This window comes from Poecilia formosa, unplaced genomic scaffold (genome assembly GCF_000485575.1).
Source record: "Poecilia formosa unplaced genomic scaffold, Poecilia_formosa-5.1.2 Scaffold910, whole genome shotgun sequence".
Classification (NCBI taxonomy): domain Eukaryota; kingdom Metazoa; phylum Chordata; class Actinopteri; order Cyprinodontiformes; family Poeciliidae; genus Poecilia; species Poecilia formosa.
Window position 1 is genome coordinate 80,560 of NW_006800849.1, and position 4,873 is coordinate 85,432.

Sequence of the window (4,873 nt, forward strand, 5' to 3'; positions counted from 1 at the left end):
ATCAGAACTGGATCAAGCAGCTGGTTCTGGTTCTGGTTCTGGTTCTGTTTCTGGTTCTGATTCTGATTCTGATTCTGGTTCTGGTTCTGTTTCTGATTCTGGTTCTGGTTCTGGTTCTGTTTCTGATTCTGGTTCTGGTTCTGGTTCTGGTTCTGGCTTGCTTCCAGAACCAGAACCAAACAAACCAAAATCTGGAATGAACTTCCAAAAAACAGAAAAATAGCTGAAACACAGAGTTCCTCCACGGCTAAAGCAGCTGGGTGGAGTTGATCTGATTATTGATTATAAATAAAAATTGATCAGATGATGAGATGTGGAATGTTTATTGTTTCGTAACTAATGCAGCGTTTTCATGACGTAACATTTTGAGCTACTGAACAGAACCAGAACAGAACCAGAACTCGGGATTTTCCCTGCCAGCAGCCAAACCGTCTTTATTCCTTTAAACGGATCCTGACCTGCTTCTCTCTGGTCCAGAACCAGTTTCAGCTTTTTCTCTAGTAGACGCCTGACCTTTGACCTGTGAGTCACTCATGAATAAAAGCTCTGTGATTGGATGACTAAACCTCAGTGTGGGACAGAAACGCTGATAAATCAGGAGAAAGAAACTTTGTGTTTTCAGGAATTTAAAAGTCACAGAAAAGCTGAACTGAGTCAGAGAGAAACGGAGCGGCGCTGCTCTCTGATCCGATGAACCACAAACCCAACGGCTGCAGCATGTGTGCTGCAGATGCTGCAGGATGAAGGTCAGGAGGAGGAGGAGGCTGACATGTGGAGCGCGTTAGTCCGTCTGACACCGGGCAGATGTGCTGCAGAGCCAGCAGCCAATCAGAGCCGGGATCATAAATTATCAACAGAGACACAAAACTATTTTTACTGCTCTGTTTTTAAACTGCAGCTGCATCAAAACATGGAAACCATGGAAACCGCCGTCTCCATGAACACAAAACCTGAAAACCTGACGGCTATTCATGAAGCTGCAGCTGATTAACGTCTGAAAGCAGAAACAGTTTAACTTTCATCTTCTGTGACCATCAGCTGCTTTCAGTCAGACCAACCGGGGGTCCGTGACTCAAACCTGGCCCAGTAAAACCAGTAAAACCAGCAGTTTGGGAGCGTCTTCCTGTGCTGAGTCAGGGTGTGGCAGCAGCAGCAGCTGCAGCTGCTGTGGAAACTTGTTCCTGATCATCCTCAGAGTTTTTCCTGCTACTCGTTAAGGATCAGCGCCGCAGCAGAACCATCGAGCTTCAAGCCTCTGCTGGTTTTACTGTCTGCAGCAGAACTTCTTCCTCTTCACCTCTTGGCCTGACGCTCAACCCAAAGTACAGCTTTCAGTGCTAAACGCTCGCTGCTGCGTCTTTTATGGGCTATAAACCAGAAACGTCTCAGAGCTGTAATTATCACAACCATCCTCAGTTCACATGGAGCTGAAGCTCTGCAGCAGGACTCACCCTGAGCCGAAGCACAGCCGCTCCACTGGACCGGACCGGGCTGCTTCGTGAAGAACAGAGACCAGAGTTATGAGAAACGGCAGCAGGATGGACCTGTGGTCATTATCCTCCTGGTGAAATCCTTCCTGCTGATGAAGATGCAGACAGACGGACTGAGTGGAGGCAGCAGCGTCCCGCTCTGCAGCCAGAGGAGGAGTGGGGCAGAGTCTGCGGCTGGACGGGACAAACTTCAACAGCCTGGAGGTTTGCCATCCTGCTCCTCTCCTCCCACTTTCTCTGCAGAAACAGGAAAAATGTGAAGAGGAGGGAGAGCGGGGTAAATGAAACCAGACACATCTCCCTGTTTGGTGAAGATCTGAGCAGCGCAGGGAGAGGTCAGGGAGCCACATTTTACTCTTCATTCATCTCAACCTCCAGGATTCTCATTTTAACACGATGCCCACTTATTAAAGCAGGAAGTTTGGTAAAGCAGAACCAGAACCCGATGAGCCAGTCATGCTGGAGAAGAAACCAGAGGAAAAGTTACAGAGAACCAATCAGTCAAAAAACTGCTGCAGCCTGAAAACTTTACAGGAATCACTTTTCACCCGACGTTAAAGAGTTTGTGTTTTACTTGAATCAGGATTTGATCAGGGTTGCTTTGAAAAAGTCATAAAGAGATTAAAACATCCCTGGTGACAGTAGTGGGCAACACTAACTAAACAGCTAGCTACGCTAACGTCATAAACTCTAGACCCGCTAATGCTAACGCATTAACTTCAATTCTATCAAAAACTTTGGTTACAACAAAAAACAAAGTTCAACACAGACATTGAGCTTTATTCAACTGAAAGTTTAAAAACCAGCAAAGTAAATTACGCTCAAGAATTTGTCTGGAAAATTTAATTTAGGAGAACCAAAGAGTTCTAAATGTTAGCAAAAGTGCTAAAGCGCGAAGCTAATGAACAACAGAGGATTAGCAGAAGTTTTCTCTCCTCTGAAGGTTGAATCTCCTCCAGAGGATTCAAAATCCTGTCAGCCCAGATTGATGCTCAGGTCTTAGTAGATTTTGTTTCAGGGTATCAGAGTAAAGGGGCTGAACACAAATGCAGCTTTTAGATTAGTTAGTGTAAAAGATAATTTGAGAATCATGAAACATTTCCTTCCCACAGCGGTGCAGTTAGCCCTGCTGCCTTGCAGAGAAAAGGTTGTGGGTTCGAATCCAAAGCAGAGATAAGTTGGTTTTCTTTCCACTTCTCTGTTCTGCAGGATGTTGTGTCAGTTTGTCATATAACATATTAATAAAAGTGTCAAAATATCAAATATTTAAAGAGTACAGCTACTTTGGCAAAGCGTTGTGTGTGTTTACAGCAGTGGTTCCCAAACGTTTTCTCCTGGGCCCCCCCCTATGGATTACAAATAGCTGTCTGGTTGAACTACATGTGTGTGTGTGTGTGTGTGTGTGTGTGTGTGTGTGTGTGTGGAGGAGAAGAGGATTCTTAGAGACTCCCTGTCTCTAACTTTTTGCGGCGCAAAATGAATCGTAGCTGGACACAGACAACACCACCAGTAGCCTACAGGCTACTAGTTAACTAGCTTAAGGTGCTGTATTGATATTAGCTAGTCATCTGTTAGCTAACATTACCTGCATCCAGCAGCTTCACTCAACAGTCGGTTAGTTTGGGGGAAAAACTGTGAAAAGTTCTTTGCGTTTTGCTGCCATGATTCTAACACACCTGTAGCAGCAGCAGGTCTCCTTCACAGGTGGAAACCCAGGCGGCTCGGAAAAACAGGTTACAACAAGTTAACAACGGATTAAACAGTTTTAACTGCTGATAAAAGTGACAGAGGACACAGATATGGGAAGTGTGGAAGACAGAGGAATAACAGAGAGTTGGCCATTCTAAGGTAAAAACCCAGCGCAGACAGCTTCATGTTTTTTTCTTTTTTCATCTGGACGGCTTCCCGCCCACCCCCTGGAATTGCACGACGCCCCCCCTAGGGGGCGCGCCCCACAGTTTGGGAACCTCTGGTTTACAGTGACACTGAAGTAAAACTAGAGCAGCAGCCAAGTTCTGACCAAAATGATTAATAACTGTTTACATCTGATTGCAGACGAAGAGGTCAGAGGTTTCAGCAGCTTTTGGCTGATTCTTCATCATTCTTCCAAAAAACAAGGAAAACATGGAGATTTCCCAGGAAACGTGACTTTGTGTTCCAGTTTTCTGAAATGAGGAAGTGAAGTTTGTTTTTATAAATCTCACAAACATTAAAATCACAAGATACAAAGAGAATAAACCAGCCAGTCTGTACGAATGAACCGTCTCTTTAAAGATTCAACAGAATCAAGATGGAGGCAAAGAGCGAACCTCTGCTAATCCGCTAACAGCAGAGCAAATTTTATGTTTAGCTTTTATATTTAAACATTTAGCACTTAGCTTCTCTAGATAAATTACAAAGCCCTAATTTACTTGGAATTTACTTATGATTTGCCTTTTAGCATTAGCACAGCTAGCTTTGCAGTTAGCAGTAGCCACCACTGATCATTGCCCAACCTGCTGCTCCACAGCCTCTGTCCCCTCTGGTCTTAAAGTGGGTTCAGAGCAAATGAAACCAGCTGGTTCTGTTCAGAGGATCCAGAATCACGACGACCTGCTGATGCTAAATCATCTGGAGGTTTTAGTGAAACCAGCCGCTGATAAATCCAGTTTGGGCTTTTAGCTGAGCTGTGGAGGTTTTGCTCGTTTCATGTGTGAAAGTAAACACAACCATCTGTATGACGCATTCACTGGACTGCAGCTGGTTCTGACCCAGAAGACCCAAACAGACCGGGGGTCTCTCTGTGGTTCTCAGAGGTCATCAGGCCGCGAGTTCACCTCTGATGGAGCCTGAAACCTGAAAATGGGTCGGCCTATCAGGTCGGTGTATCGGGTCGGGTCGGGTCACAGACAGCTGATTAACCAACTGCAGCTCGTTCAGAACAGAGACCCGGTTCATCCGTGTTCTGCTGTCTGAGGCCCATTACTCACCCTGCCGGTTTCCTGCTCTATTATGGTGTTGCTAGGCAACCAGCTATGAGGGCAAAACATGAACGATGATCAGCAGCTGGACCGACCCACCAGAACCCTGAAGACAGAACCATGAGGAAAACTGAGAGACTCTGATTTAATGTTCATTTAATGTTTTATGGTTTAAACTGGAGGAGATAAAATGTTACAAACATGCAGCAGCAGCAGCAGCAGCAGCAGCAGCAGCAGCAGCACTAGTAGTAATAGTACTAGTAGCATTAATAGTTTCTAGTTTCCTCCAGAGAACTCTCTCTCCATCTCTCCGTCTCTCTCTCTCTCCATCTCTCCGTCTCTCCATTTCTCTCTCTCTCCATCTCTCCATTTCTCTCTCTCTCCATCTCTCCGTCTCTCCATTTCTCTCTCTCTCCATCTCTC

General features: G+C 45.4%; 1 protein-coding gene and 1 long non-coding RNA gene across 4 annotated transcripts in view; one reads left to right on the forward strand and one right to left on the reverse strand.

The window, feature by feature from the left end:
- LOC103132049 (collagen alpha-3(VI) chain) overlaps window positions 1–1,661 on the reverse strand; it is an 80,443-nt gene extending 78,782 nt beyond the window's left edge. Inside the window, exon 1 of one of the 3 annotated variants that reach the window (XM_016667119.1) lies at window positions 1,452–1,661. The gene's annotated coding sequence lies outside the window, so the exon portion shown is untranslated. The remainder of the gene's footprint in view (window positions 1–1,451) is intronic. The other 2 variants (XM_007543801.2, XM_007543803.2) reach the window with 2 other exon arrangements.
- LOC107835003 (uncharacterized) overlaps window positions 1–4,873 on the forward strand; it is an 18,520-nt gene that overhangs the window by 11,898 nt on the left and 1,749 nt on the right. Inside the window, exon 2 of the long non-coding RNA XR_001660828.1 lies at window positions 2,550–2,557. This is a non-coding gene — a long non-coding RNA (uncharacterized LOC107835003). The remainder of the gene's footprint in view (window positions 1–2,549; window positions 2,558–4,873) is intronic.